At 33.8% G+C, this 16,824-nt stretch overlaps 1 protein-coding gene across 1 annotated transcript in view; it reads left to right on the top strand.

The window, feature by feature from the left end:
* Nucleotides 1-16,824, top strand: part of LOC105154354 (dystrophin, isoforms A/C/F/G/H) — a 462,027-nt gene that overhangs the window by 186,280 nt on the left and 258,923 nt on the right. The gene's annotated exons all lie outside the window — the stretch shown is intronic.

Below are 16,824 nucleotides of genomic sequence, written 5' to 3' on the forward strand. Positions count from 1 at the left end.
TTTCGCAACGACGCTGTTCTGTATCATAGTTTACAAATGCGATTTAACTAATGAATTATCGACCAATGCCTCGGTCGGACGTAACTTATGTATGTACCACTTGCCCATATCTACTTCGTGTCTTTCGACAGTGCATAGAATTTCTAGTATTATTGTCGAAAGCACGTTTATTCTCTCTATTTAAGCCACACTTTGTTGGCTCCAGCTGCGACTTTACGTCGATCTTACGTCGTTCGACGAAATTATTTTTGGACTGAATATCCCAGTCTCGAAACATTATCCCGAAACTAATTATTTCTATTTTTACGGCATTATTATATAGGTGTACATTTTATCTAAGATTTTTAGATATGTTTGTGTGAGCAATTATAATCTACGTTTTTAATGATTATCATCTTTGTATGACAATGAGAAGCTTTTTGTAAAAAGCTGCAATTTATTTTATTAAAATATCAAATGTTCACTTCATTTTATTAGAGAGATAAAATATACGCATTTAAGTTTCTTTCAAATTACGAGCCCTTTGACATTGTTCAACATCAAAGAGGTATATCTCGGAACGAGATATTGCACATTCACGATTTATGAATTGCGAGTTACATTCGTTGCTACGCGACGTCTCATGTTTCTAACATTTGCGAAACGCTCGATCAGACTTGCTCTACTGAAATGAGGAGCTTTGCATGAGGTGCTTCAGACTTTTGCACTTCTTTTAACTTTATTTGAGACTTCTCATTGTGCGTCACATCGGAATTCCACTGCTTTTAGGAATCGCTTATATGGAAAATAGAGAGCATCGATCGGCAGAATAACGAGGAGTCGCTTACGTGACCCGGACTTACGTTTCGCCTTTAGATGAACAAAGAGAATACAGCCCTTTCTCATATTCATGGTAAACACGGCACGCTCCGCTTCGTTAGATCAATCCTGCCGTGGCTAATCCGCTTTAATGCAATTTCACGTGGTGGCTCTCTTTTTCTTTATCGTAGAGCCATGTACACTCTATGAGTCGAGTCTCCGCTGTCCCTGCGGTAAATCCGCCTTCGTACTTAGGCGTCATTAATGTTCAGAACCGTGATTTATTGGTGCATTGGCGTTGATTTTCGAGAAAGAAGGAAAACGAGACAGTATTCATATGATAATTAGCCACATTTAGTCAATTGAGATAATTTGAATTAATTATCCGAGCTATATTTTACATGTTTAGACTATGATATTTTTTTTATAAATAATATATTTTGTGTGTTATTGCAAAGATTTTTTTATCTTTATTTACAGCGCATGTACTGTTCAAGTTTAAATCTGATTAATTGTTACATTTGTTCTTTACACTCTAAAATAATTCTACTTTTCTTGAATATATTATAAAAATGTTTATTTCTTCTCGCTTTTGTGCGTTAAATACTTGTAATTGTGCTCATTCGAAATTAATCCGAATTACTGAGGAATGAATACGTTCTTTTTTGTTTAAATGTAATTATACATATTTTACTACTTTAGGATCAACTGTCAAATTTTGGAATTGTAGATTCAACTGTCGGATTTGACTTTTGTTCAAAAGTTACTTTAATGTGATTAATTTTGCATGCGGTATTATTCGATTGGATTCATTTTCTGCGTACTTGACGTATAATAATTGTCAAGGCTGATGACTAAAAGGGTGTTCAATCTTCGTGGTTCAGGTCGCGATTGGCGAAATGGCGGTGCATTGTCGTGGTCCCGAAGGTCATGGAAATACGGAAGAATGAGTAAACCGAGTCAGCCACTTTCCCTTTCTCGCTTCATCGCGCCAAACGCAGCCGAACGATCGATAAAACGCTTCCACCGTCGGACGGTCGAGCGCCGCGACGATAATATTCCCCTTCTAATAGCCATTATTCCATTATATTATGGCGCTTTTCGAGATCCGACGCAACGGGAGCTTTGGCGTTGCATTTTGGTCATGTCGCGAGAGAAATAGTACTCTGGAGAAAATTTACGACGAATTTACATGCGCATGTGCTCGCGGATATGCATGTATGCCGCCACGCCTCCAGACTTTTCCCAGTTAGAATCTCATTCTAAAATATCAGAGACCATGTCCTAAACATTTTCTGGAGTCTTGTGACATTTGCGAAATTAATTCAGCTTTATAAACATGAAACATAAAAGTGGTGTTTCAGCTTAAGACTGTAGATATGTTCTTTTGTGATAAGAATCATAATTTAAATGTGACATTTTTAACTTAACATAAATTTTGAGACTAATAAGCGAAAAGACTACATTTGGTCAAAACGGATTTGAAGGTCTAATAATATTTTTGCGTGAATTTTTGTCCATTTCCAGCTCCAGCAAAATCCATGCTGATTATTTGTTAGTCTTAAAACACAGACTTAAAATTCAAATAATATCACAGTTTGTTTAAACTGAAAATCGTAAAATTAATATTATTAGATATCAAATCTCGCTTTGACCACCTTCTTAAATATTTGTGTTGAACATTTGTCAGTCAGTTTTACTTACTTATTGCTATAAATTTTAAGCTTTTCTATACGTATCGCTCTAAAAATTTGCTTTATTTATATAACGTCATTATAAATCGTTTGAAGCTTTCCCTAATGACCATGTCGTCATTTTGTGCAACCACAATAAAATTATTAAACAACTGACGATAGCTTAGGGGTCGCGTTCACCGGCTTATCCTTTTTTAATGGTTCCGTGCACAAAGCGGCGTTCCTTCTTTTTCAAGGGAGTAGTCTCTCGCAACAGGCTGGTCGGTGCAGCCAAACTACCCCTGCTCAATGAGGAAACATGATCTAAATCATCCGTCGTCACAAAAGATACACGTCGTCGTGTGCTTGCAAGCATGATGAAAATAAAAAGCGAAAGTCGTAGGTTATAGAACTCCGACAATGAGAAAGAGCAGGAAAGAAAGAAAATTACAGTATCGTAAAGGCCGGATGTGTAATAGAAACGAACGTATGAGGGTGAGCTGTTCGTCGGGTTTTTCTATTCAGAGATGAAATTTGTGAATAGAAATTTAATTTTCTTGTTGTTCGATAATATTTCTCCCTATTGTTCAAAAAACGCCAAATTCGTGTGTACAATAAATATTTTTCAATTCAATTTTTCCATTAACTTTTATGAAAATTTTCAGTTTTAGGAAATATTGAAAAACTTTTTGATGAAATATGTCCAAGCAGAGTGATATAACAATTTGACAGTTAATAGTTAAATTTAAAAGTTATATTAAATAATGTTTTTTAAACATCTTTTTGTTCCCTTTTAAATTTTTTAATCAAACTAATTTCGAATTCTTAATTGTTAGAAGTGACGTTATGAGGAATCATTAATATTTTATTATCGCGAATTATTTATGAATCTATTTATATCGTTGATTAATTAAAATAATATTTAATTTCATAGTAATTTATTTAATAAAATTAATTTGTATGTAATATTTAGAAGAAAAATGTATAATCTTTACGTTTTTATTATATTAGCTTTTCTCAATTCCTATAAACAGAACATACGTATCTACTCATCCGCCATGAACCATTCTCACCCCCATATGTAATTTAATAAAATTTGACACAAGGGGTTGTTTCCGATCGAAATGGTACGCGCATGCGCTCTAAGTTCACGTAGATGGCGACACCTTCCCATCCACCCCTGCAGTTCCATGGTCGGTAATGCAGAATGTTCGTCCACCCTAGTTTAGGGGTGCTTCTTGTAACCAGCAAACTACGTTTGTACCGACAGTTGAAATTTCATGACATTTGGCCATATCTCTTACAGCTTAGCTGTTATCGATACGTTACTGAGTGAGAAGTCTTTCCTATGATTTCTTAGAATGCAACCTTAGGTATCTCCAAACTTGCTGTGGTAAATACGACGTATTTATCGTTTGCTGATTGAATCTCGAGCAGTCGGTTTAAATTTGTCTCAAATGTAATGTTTATTGTTATTGTTAGTTTATTGTTAAAGAAATGATAAACTGCAAGCATATTGAAAAATAAATGAAAATGATGAATAAGTCATTTATTGATCTTTATTAAGTAAATTAATTGTTACAAATGATTTTACTTGAATTATCTTTATATTTCCTCTTTTGTAAAATGATAATGTCTTTTGTAAAAATATTTGCACAATTTTTATTACTTGTCAGATATATGTTTAAAACAATAATGTGTTATTTTATGATTATTATAAAATAATGAGCAAATGACAAGATGCACAGAGATTAATTTGTGCAACGATACAACAAAAAATAGGCTTATTATTAAATTATATATGCTAATATCCTTTGTTATTGATTATCAAATAAGTCTTGTAATTTAAAAAAATATAGAACCTTTCTTGTATATCCATTCATTTTCGAAATATAATTTACTTTAATATGTGCACTTTAATATTATTATACTTTCGATTAGCATAAAGCTTTGAGAAATTCGAGTTATCTCTCGTTCTTTCAGTTGTAAGAGAGATAAGGAAACTGCAGCATTCAGGAATCGTTTGATTTAGACAGCATCGCCTAAAAGTCACAATATCATGATATCTTGTTCCATGTAATGGTAAAGTAGTGCAACAGCTTTAATTGTACAGCTATTTCGGTAGCTACCTGTCGTGAACTCATAGTTAGCACAGTATAGGATTCTGGCATTCATCCTTTACAATATTGCTACAAGTTTTTCTTTTTGTGTATTTTTCTGTTTAATTAAAAATGCTGCATTTCGTTCGACGTTTCCATCTGAGCAAAGGTTATTTCACATGACATTGCCGTTGTTCCACGCAGTTCCTTCGCTCCCACGGGATATCTCGTATTGAGCTGATTGTGTTTCCGTTCTTCCAACAACGGATCCATGATTTATTCTGCGGCCGTGTCGCGGAAATCGTGTTACGCTATTGATTCGAGTTATTTCACCTCGTCCCTCGTTAGGCGAATATATGCGAAAGCATCAAGAGATCGCAGCCAATATTCGAGCGGACGCTAAGTTGTCAGTTACGCTACGTTTGCGCCGTACCAACGGCATTAATTTTGACTGGGCAATAATTCTGGGATTTGTGGTATGCTGTCGAATAATGATTGCTGACAACGCCGTTTGCCAGTTCCCAGTTCAGCAATCAGTAGTTTTTCCTGTCGCTTTATCAATATCTATACAATAAATAATAGACGGTCGTTAAATTTCAACACAAAAAGAATAGATCGAACAATTTTTTCAAAATGAGAATGATATTTTTACCTGCAGATTAATTTCAATTAATCAGACATATACATTTTGTTAATTAAATTCTATTCTGTAACACATTTGTTGAATAATCTAGCTATTGTGTCATTGATTATAAAAAAATCTGTTGGGGGATATAAATTTCTTGTATTAATTGAAGAAGGACGTACTTTTTAACGCAATGTTTATTTTATTGTTAAAATATTTAAAGCGTTAACAAACTTATTTTTATTTTGTTATAAATTTAATTTAATGACATAAATGCTTTTAGTCATTAATACATTATTTATTTTTCATTAAATACGCTTTGTTGAAATGCGAGTAGCTTTACTGACTAACTTTCAGATACTCTTAATTAAGGAGGTTGTCAGCAACTGCCTGTGCGTGTTGAAAGTTCTTCTCGTGCATATCTCGTTATGACACCGTCATCATACAGAGATGACGCGCATGGAGTGCATGTGTCACATGAAGAAGAATAGTACATTTGCATGCACGAGAGGAACGTAATTATCTATTAACATAGTGGCATGTACAACGTGAGTTAAAGGTGATCCTCCATTTTTTTTTTCTTTCGCTCTCTGATCTTGTTACATCTCTTTCGTTTCTGCGGAATTCTTTCGGTAGTCAGACAAATCCGATAGTCCATAGTTTCATGTCGCGATATTAGGTTTGTTGCACCCCGAGGAATATACGAGGGTTATCGAGATAACGTTGCGTGCAGATGCTGTTGTCTGGCGGCTTGTACATACCCGAGCAACTTTACAATATCGTCTCGTACTTTCACCGTACAACAGCGTCATGTGTATCCGTATACGATACGCCATCCTTGTAGATACGGTATCAAGTCTCATGTCCGCGACAGAAACCGCTGCCTTTGTACGCCTATGTGTTCTCAATTGAGAGAGAAACTACCACATTAAACAGATAAGAAGCAATTGTTAAAGGGAAAAAAATTAACAGTTGAAGAGCGTTATATTAAACAACTGTAATAAGTTGATTATTAAGTAATTATAGTAACAAACTTATTTTAATAATAGTAACGAGCTAATTTTCGCACACTTTGTAGTGAATGCTTTTAATCTTCGTTTACAATGACTTCGATGTTTCGATATAAAAATTCTTAATTTTTTCAATAATAAATCACTATATTTTTTTCTATAGAAAATTTAGATTATTCTACTGATTTCTTCAAACACAAAAAATAATATTGTACTTTATGATATTCCTTGTTTTATTTATTTTACAGTTTGCGCTTTATAAAAACACAAACTGTAAAATTCGTTCTGTTAGATACTTTATAAACACAGAAAGAATTTTTTAAGAATACTTTGCACAACAATTTAAAACTATTTAAATTTTATAGTTCGTTGGCAGACATATGAAGAAATTTAAAAAACTTGCACACAATGTATTATCAGATAAAAGAGATTTAGAAAATTCAAGTCAAGCGGAATCTAGTATGATCGCACAAGATAGGTAAAATCTTCTTTTGGGCGCAAAAGCAGGTCAACCTTGTTCCTTTGAAGAGTAGACATCTTGAAATTTCGCGACGATTTTCATGTGAGATGGCATTCAAGAGATAAGAAATCGGAAAAATCTGAACACTTGCTTGACTATAAACGTAGACGTTTCCCGAGAGCGAGAGAGAGAGAGAGGAGAGGAAGGGAAGAGGGAAAGAGAGAGAGAGAGAGAGAGAGAGCTTGATGTAATCACATTAATTTAACGAAGGATTTTTCTGTATTTCTCTCTCTTTCTCTCTCTGTTTTTCTTTTTCTCTTTCTTTCATTACAAAACACTTTGAAAAAGAGCAACATTGACAAGCCTGTTTCTAACAATATTCGTTCATCGCACAAAACTTGATCGGAACATTCTAAATTACAGTGACTTATTTTATACGACGTATAACTTATTGCCATTATTTTCGCTTTCGCACGGGCAAAAATCGCGTAAATCCCCTTGTGAAACATATGCGAAGCGCAGCCTTAACGATATGCGTGAAATATGCAATATCTTGCGAAATTCATGATATATTTCCCGTGCAATTCCTAGGAGATCTTGGTTCGCGCCAGCTGTCGACACTTGCCTGTTTACCGTCGTCGTTAAGATGCACCTGCGGTTACGTGGAATTAACGGTTGAGATATTTCTCCTTTATAAGCCCTTTTGAAGTAATTTATAATCACAAAATAATCGATCAAGTAGAATGAAATTGATAAAAAGTCTAAAGTTGCTTTGCTTTTGTAAGAATTTAGTTCCTCTACACAGCTTTGTTATTTTCTAATTTTATCTAAATATAAAAGAGCTTATTTATTTAAATTTTTTTATAAGCATAAATGTTATTTAAATTAAAAGGTAAAGCCAAGGGTGCTATAAAGTTATGCTCAAGACATTATTATATCTCGTATTTATATCAAAACGCTATTTCCTTAATGTAGTCTATACTGGAAAGGGTATCTGATAACAGCAAGTCACTTTGTGTATTCGGCAGTGAATGAAACGACTGATAGATATAGTGAGGAAAATGTACGTGCCCCAGTTATTTGCTAAAGAGTCGGATACAACGGGTTTGCTCTGGGCGTTCGACTAAACGTGTCATTCTATTTAAATTCCATTGTCTGGAATGTTTCGTATTAAGAGATTCGGCGAGTTTCGTAAAATGTTCCCCGGGAGGAGTAGCTACTAGCTATCGTCGCCGGATGATGCCAATGTAGCTCTCAACGATGGCAAAAAGTTGAGCGCATCGTTCCTTGTAGCGTTTCCTTGAAATAAGGAACTTCCGTGTGTGTGTATAAAAGGAAACCGTTGGGAAGCGTAAATTCGCCACGTATTATAATACCCGCGGAAATGCACCCTTGAAAATACTTATTGGAAACTTCGAAATGCGCGTGTGGTTACTGAGCTAGCAAGAGGAAACGAGTTTTCAATAGATGCTTTAAATCGCGTTTTCCAAATTTTAAAATCATTTAGTGATAAACTTGCTCGAGTTGAGCATACGTGAGGGTTGCTTACTTAACCACGTCTGTTTTGAAAAGTCTCTTAGAAATATTTGTTTGAATAATTTACTTTACAGGTTTCTTCTTTGTATTATTATATGTTATGTATTGTTGTCGACTGTGTTTAATAAATCTATAATATTGGCGTTTATTACAAAATTTTTGAAAAAATAGAGATGGACCATATTTTGTGTCACATAAGGATTCTGAAAATCTTCAATAACTTTATTATTAATAAGTATTTAAAAATATTATAGAATCAATAGGTTTTTTAATAAAGTAATGCAAAAGATATAATGTATGTAAAATATAATCTTATTATATATATTCATTGTATTTTTTAGGCTATACAATTATCTGTTTTAATATTTCGTAAATCTGTAAAAGTAATTAATTAAACGAAAATATTTGTTAAAATAATGAATGTAAAATATAAATAAATACAGGTATATAGACATAGATCTTTAAATAAATAAGTGCCTTTTTAATTGGAGGCATTCTCAATCCATGATAATGGATATTTTAATTGCAAAAGCATTGTCATTTTAAATTTATGTGCCAACAAAATGTAATATTTACGAGATCGTTTCACTTATCTGCCAGCACATCACTTAAATATTTTATTGTAGCATAGCATTTTTTGGATTTGTGTGTTATTTAGAAATATTTGGTGTTTTTATATATATAAAATCGCAGTTCACAAATAAATTCACGTAAACAAAAAAAATAAACGTAAATAATTCACGATAGTATGTAATTATAAAAAAAAATTATTATATTGGTAATATCATCTCTTTAAAAAAAAACTTGAAAATTTTTTTTTTCATGATAATCTCTTTTAATTTTATTTTTTTTAAATCATTTGAGACTAATAAGTATTTGTGCAAGGAATTTTGTACTGATTGTTAATTGTAAACGTGATATTCTATTCTAAATTATGAAAAATAAAAATAGCGGGGGGGGGGGCATCTCAAATTTTTAGAAAATAAGCCGTCCCCGTCTACTCATCGCGCCATTAAAGACTGCAGCAGATGAAAGAAATGTGCATTCTGGCGTTACCAGAAGAAGTATAAACCCAATTATTTTGATATCAAAGCTGCCATTTCTGGAGCCTTGGCTCTTCGTCATTGAGTCGCACTCTCTGCTGAGTAGGTTTCTACTACTTTTTATTTTTTCTTTATCTCTTATGTCGTTAACTTCGTCTACCTTTCGTTGTCTCTTCGGATCGAATGAACGACTCTTTTGGTATCGACAATCGCCGACGATACGAAACTAATGGCTCTGTAGGCTTCGTTATTCTTCTCACTGATTTCTTCCGGTTGTTCTTTTTGGGGATATTATTTCGCTGTAATAAATCTTTTTTTCTTCATAGAACAGCATTAATAACGTAACATTGAATTTATAATTATTTTATTTTGCAATAATTTTTAGTACACCAAGTAAATACATTACAAATTTTTCTAATAAATATTTGAAAAAATTCAAACCTATTTTACATCTTTTTCTCAGAGTTACCTTTGCATGCAGAATTGTTTCTGAACTTATATACAGTAAACTTCTTTTACAATTAATAAATTGCAATTAACAATCATTGTTTATATTTATAGAGATGTTACAACTCGTCAGGCTCGTAGAATTTTTGGGAAATATGAATGCGTTTGCGTTAGTTTCGATTCGTAAGTGGAAGCTACCATCCGCAATTCCTCCTCGTAGCTTCTAAAAACCGGGGGCCACCTGCCGGACAAGCTAATTTATCTCTCGTGCGAGGTTTAAAGCCCTTCCGTCGTTTATCTTGCCGCCGACGAGTGGAGGATCCGCCACTCGTTCCTTTTTTCCCTGCTCCTCGCTCCTCTCTTTCCCGTTGTGCCTTTAGTGGACACCAAATTGAAAAACATCCACTCGTCGCGGAATCCTCGGGGACTTCGAGAAATTGTTCTACGAATCTATGTCGTCACTGTCGCGCAACAAGCTGAAAGAATTACGTTGTGACATTTGAATCGTTAACGTCGTAGCTATACTATATGTCACTGGCATCGCGTTCAAGGAAATCAAGGATCTTTAAATTACTTGTCAACTACAATTTATCACAATGAGTGGCGTTAAATTACAAAATATACACATGAATGTGATAAAAAATATATAGACGTGTCATTATGTTGAAGTTTGAAAAATAGTTTCTATATATGAATATATAGAATAATCAAATTAAATAATTAACAAAAGTGATGAAAAAATGTTATCAAAAATGCACTTAATCTTTGTATATTCGATATACATTTGTGGGAAGATTAGCTTATATTTTGTATTCAAATTACGTTAGTAATTTTTTAAATTTAACCTTTAATAAGAAGTCCTTATATATTTTTCAATGTGTGTCTTGTTATTAATTAAAGAATAAATTAATGAAAAATGAATGATTTTGGAATAAGTGACCTATTATTCTACATTTGTTCGATATTATTACTAGATTGTGGAATCTGGATTATATTCATCGAAACATGTAACAAAGCATACAAAATCGTACTGTTATCAATTTTCAGTGCAATTTCGTTTGATTTGTTTTACTTTATCTCGCCACTATGGGTTTACTCGCTTTTACGCAATGCGCTTTTGCGAATGTGAATCTGACAGAGCGAGGTCGAACGCGAAGCCGGCACGTTTCGTTTTAATGAAACGCACGTGATGAGAACACGAACGTTAATATTGCGGCCCTTCGCAATGTAGAGATCTTCTCTCGGTAACGACCGCAAACAGTCTCGCATTTTGTGGGATTCTAAAAAAGAAATGTTTCGAGGTATATACGCAGCAACTTGCTGCTGCCGGTCTATTACCAAAGAAGGAAAACACGTATTTGTATTATTCAAGCAAGAATCTAGTCTTCTGATTGAGACGATTAATTGTTGATCATATATCATTATGGTTAAAGCTCTTAGTTTTACAATATAATTATGTATACGATAATTCTCATGATTCTTCGCAATACGCTCTTTAAACTTATAAATTAATCTTCTATCTTTAAACTAATAAATGGATAACTAGTAATTTTTATGGTATCTCATAAAAAGACAGTTTAACATTTTTATGTATTGTATATACTTTCTTTATTGAAGGTAATCTCCTGTTCTATCTGAAATGAAATCTGAAATGTCAAAAGGTGACAGATTATGACAGTACGTCCAATGCCGAAAAGATTAATCCAAGGTAATTTTACGTGAAATTAAAAAGCGAAAAAGTATTCGCGCTTACTGAATGAATGAATGGTAGAATCTATATTCCGATAAAACGTGGCGTTGATTTAATGGACAGATCATTAAAAAAATCGAGTCGACAGAGTAACCGTGGTACAATGGTCTCACGGTTAGAAAGGTGTGTCGTAGAAAAAAGAGGAATCGAGACAGAAGGTTAGATGAGCTGTCAAATCAGCGTTCGCTGAAACAGCATATGGAACAATAGCGCGGCGAACGGCAATGAAAAAGATTTGGACTTCGGCATGAATACGGTGCGCCCTCTCTTTCAGAACTTTTTCCTGTCATTCGAATTTTACCCAATACGAACCGCATCTGATTGCACCCGATACCGATTTAATCGAAATAACCACAATAGCATGTAACAGTTGCTTTTTTGAAACTTATGTAATTTTTTTGTTTTTTTGGAATTTTCCCATTTAATCGTTACAGATTGCAAATTATTTTTCCATAAATTTCCATTGTTGAATAAAAATCACGATTATGTGAAACTTGATTTTGTATTGGCATTACTTCAAGCGGATATCTCCTATTTGCGCAATCATTTCGAGTATTGTTAGCAATGTTAGCATACAGATATTTTGTATTGAAATCGCACGCGGAAACATGCCCGACTTCGTTGTATGAAGTCGTTCGTCATTGGGGAAATGAAAAATTCCAAACGAGACTCGTGTCGCGGAGCAAAACTTCTTTCCCATTGCATATCTGTGGACAGAATCCGCGACGAGTCGACGAAACTCGATGGCCACCGAGATGTCGTAGAAAAATTCAGTTATTGTAATGGATGGTGGATTTCGGAGCGAAATCCATCTGTATGCGTGTTGGTTCGTTCGAGGAATCTTGACGGAGGATGATAGGAATTTTATCCCGTGCATAGAAAGGAACACATGTTACCTGTATCATGGGCTGACCGGTAAAAATTGCCCCTTCTTTATCGCAACGAAACTTCACGGTGTTAGTTTATGTAGTGTAACTTATTGTGTTAGCTGTGGACTGGTTCCCGATGGTTCCCTCGAGACAGGCAGCGCGCTGATGAACGATGGAAAAACTTTGCTCGACCTCAAATACTTTTCGATCGTCCTAACACGTAATGGATGGAACGTTTTTGCCAAGTCTCATAGCCGAGAATTTGAGGGATTGGAACTTTCCAAGATTGGTCGATGCGAGAAAGCTGCGCAAGAGCTTTTACAAGAGCTGCCACAAAAATTCTCGCTCTCGTTGAAACAATGAAAAACACGGATACATCGAAATGAATTTATCTCGTTCTTGTTTCATCAAACATTGAATATCTGTAATCGACGAATCGTGAATCATGCGAAACCTGATTATGCAAAATTAAATTGTTTAAGTTACTTACATAAGTGGACTAATGAAATTGTTTCACATAAAGGAGTCGAATTTAATTTTCGCCAACTTTTAGCTTTTATTGTTTGATTATGTATATCTATGATGTGTATTCAGGTTTTCAGCTTTTTGTTAAGCGTACAATAACGAATGCAGACACGAGTGTTATTACTGACGGGTTGTTAATTCTGCAGCTAGATTGATGGCAGAACTGACGTAGGGACGTAGAGTTGCATGGCAAAAACGTTACTTGCAACGGTGTGGCGGCTACATTGTAGCCGTTCTCAAGTTCTTTCAATGCGGGTACCTATTGTCATCAGATATGAACTTTGAGCTTCATGCTGTCTCACGGACGAGACGTAATCCAAAAAGAATGAAACTGTTATCGTCATATTGTGTATCGTTACCGCAAATTTTAATTAAGTAAAAAATAGTAGAATATTGATATTTAAAATTGTTAATGCGAAGATGTTTTTCGTATTAACATGTGTATTATAAGCATTTTTTTATTTTTACGTCTGATCTTCTTTACACTATGTGTTTTTGGAAAAATAATGACATTATATTGATTGTTTTCTGTTTATTGTTTGTTTCAGGTAAGCGAATGTACTTCTAATTCTATTATTACGTCGAGAAAGACGATTTTTATTTGGGTAAGTGTATTATGAATTTACCATAACAATTTAATCGTAAATTAGATAATTATTAATACTGTCGAACTGTTTATTGATTCTCTCGTGTGTGAATACTTCCTTCCGTACCTCTTCTTCGTTAAACAAGCATAAACTTTCTACAAAGTGAATTTTTAAGGTTTGTTCTTATCACGCTTGCTTTATCAGCAATAAGTTATTATCTCGCCTTGAATCGTTAATTTTTACGGCAAAGTCGTGGATTTTAATTGGTTTCGACGTAATTGAAAAGTTCGAATGTTCAGTCATGCATTTAGTAAAATATAATCATCATGTGAAAGTCCGACGCAGGACGTGTTCAATTACAAAACGACACGGATTTGCCGATGTGAAAGAGAATTTCAATTAGGCGTTAATGGACGATATGAGATTTTTGTTGCGTTAAAGCGGAACATCCGATTACCGGCTTACAAATTTGTCATGCGCAATAATATTACGCGCGTCATTCTGATCTGTCGAAAGATTTTGTGAATTATTTCAAAAATATCACATGAAGCTTGGGAATTTTAAATATCTGATTATATATCATATTACGATTATATTATATTACGATTAATGTTAAATATTTTTATGAATGTTAATACGATGGACTTGCAATAAATCTCATTTTAAAAGGATGAATTTACAAAAAAATCCTGTAATTGAAACAATGAACTCAAACAATGAATTTATTGTTGTTTTTATTTTGATTTATTATTTACTAAATATTTTGTTTTATTTATGGAGATAAATTAATTATTTTAACATTGTTCTGGGAAATTTTTTGATTCATGTCGATATTTTAATGCGAGATAACGTAAAGATTCGAAAAATCTTTTTATTCTTTTTCTATACAATCTTAAATATATCTCTTGCTTTTACATACACTCACACATTGCTATGCAAAACTTGTTACGACGTCAAATCAAAATCGCTTTTTTTACAGCAATTTGTCTCTCCTAAGCTTAGTAAGAGAAAGGAGAATGATAAGAGTCAAGCGGAAACTTAATTGAGTGAGATTTTGCAAAAGAAACGACCCGAAGGATGTATCATTAAAGCGGGCGTCTACTTCTATTTGCCCCTCACTCTTAACTTGGTAACCCATATTTCACAGCTACACTTACTCTAGCTATTCTCCTTTCACAAAGCCACTCATTGCACACAAAAATACTTGCGAGTAAGCGAACCCGCTATAGGAATACTTCTCATGAAGAATCACGATGCCGTGGTGCCTTTACCGCATTTATGTATAATACAGCTAAGCTGTGAGAGGATATTCTCGTATCACTCATATACATGTTGCAATATATCAGAAAAGAAGCTTTTTTGTAAAGTTCGAAGTTAATTTTTAAGACAATAAGGCTCGATTATATCGTTACTTTAATTACTTTAATTAAGCGACGATTAAAACTCTCTCCTTTTCTATCTCTTCATCGGTTTTATAAAAAGAAAGAGAGACTTTTAAACTTCGCTTAAAGTCAAAGTAACGTTGGTATAATCAAGTCTAAGTCACTTGTTATTTTTTTCTAATATATAATTTTTTAAAAATGGTAAATGATTTTTTTTTCTGAAACTTATCATGCATTTTGAAACGCGTCATTTATGTGATGACGTGCCTTCGTATGCGCACATATAAGCATGAAACTTTTTACCAGATTGCGGGATGAAATAGAAGCGGGAGAGTGAAAAGTGAGGGCGAAGAGGAGGATGAAATATTGTGACAAGAGTTTGGTTTCTTATGACAACCCCCATTCTTTTTGCGGTTTTTCCGTGCTGCAAAGTTCCGTTTTCAGTTTCGTGTTTTTACGTCGGCGTTAACTTGAAAAAATTCGCGTATTTGTAAATTATAAGTCGCTGTCTTTTTGAAACGACGAATGATTTCTTTATGGTGGTATAAATTGCAGAATGCTTTATAGTGGTCGAATTGCAGAATTTATATTTTGGTTTATAAATTTGGTATATTCATATATTTTGCACAACATATGAAGCATGTTTTAAAAGGTAAATAAATTGGAAGGAGATTAATAAAAAGAGATTAATATTTTTGCTGTAAATTCTTTTATTTTAAAAATGCCAAATTGCAATTATTGCATGTTACATGCAATATTAGTCTGTGAAATTTAACATTTATTGTATTAACGTTATGAATAAATTTTATATTTCTTGAAAAAAGAAAAAGTTTTGAAAATTCAATTTTAAATTTTTAGAAGAATAATTCAATTTTCCTCGATTTAAGACAAATATAGAAAAGGGAATGCAGATCAAGCTTCTAAGTGGTTTTCAAAGGCTGGATTGTTGATCGTTCCTCATTTAGCGCTTCCTGCCTGTTGTGGTTAACGTGTGTCCACTAACGAACCTATTGTGGCATTTCGGTCAACGTTTGGTCCAGTAATCCCCTGTGTTGCTTGGAACTTTAATAGTGTTCCGTACGGACACGTAGAGAAATCCCGAAATACGTATCCTATCTTGAAAGATTCATTATACATCTAATCGAAATATATAATTCGCAATGGTATACATATTTACAAAGAGCTGCAATCGTAGAAAACTTCACGGTACTCACTGAGTACTTTGCGAGAGTGGCGATGAGTGGAACGAATCGCCTGAGTGTGCTGGCGGTAGAATTAATTACGACACGAATCGGTTATACCTACGACACCTGCAAACCAAATTAATTCGTAAATCGTGGATGATATACGATCCTAATGTTTATTCTCGAAAATACCTCGTGGTAGATTCATAATTTACAGACCAAGCAAATAAAGACTAAATTCGCAATTAAAGCGTGATTTATCATTCAAATTTCACAACTTAGTTTTTGCTGGTAACGAGATTCATAAAAATATTACTAATGACGAATAAAATATTATTATACAATTAGTATACAAATATCTAAATATTTGTATATTAAAAGATATATCTAATGAAGAATAAGTAGATAATACGAATTTGTCTTACAATTAGATTATAACTCGGAACAGATATATCGTAATAAATTAAAACTGTGGTATATATATATATATAAAATTTTCACTGGAGGAAATTTTAATAAAATTGTCTTCCGGATTCTTTCTCACACGTTCTATAGTAAACCATGATTATTTCTGGATTAGTTTTAAATTCCTATGAGTAGATTTGATCGAGTTTCGTGTATCTTGCGCAGGCGGATTATATATCCAGTATATAAGCCCAGTGTCATCTAACTGCAGAGTTTTCCTTCGCCGAGACGAGACTAGTCCGTCCTTTCTTCCTTCCTTCCTTCCTTCCTTTCTTCCTTCCGTTGGCGCCTAGCTCGCTCGCCAACGGAGTGCTTTTATTATTTTGCTTTGTGCGCCGGGTTATAGCAAATGATTTATCTACCGGCAGCAA

Source organism: Acromyrmex echinatior, chromosome 2 (genome assembly GCF_024713525.1).
Source record: "Acromyrmex echinatior isolate Ae372 chromosome 2, ASM2471352v2, whole genome shotgun sequence".
Taxonomy (NCBI): Eukaryota; Metazoa; Arthropoda; class Insecta; order Hymenoptera; family Formicidae; genus Acromyrmex; species Acromyrmex echinatior.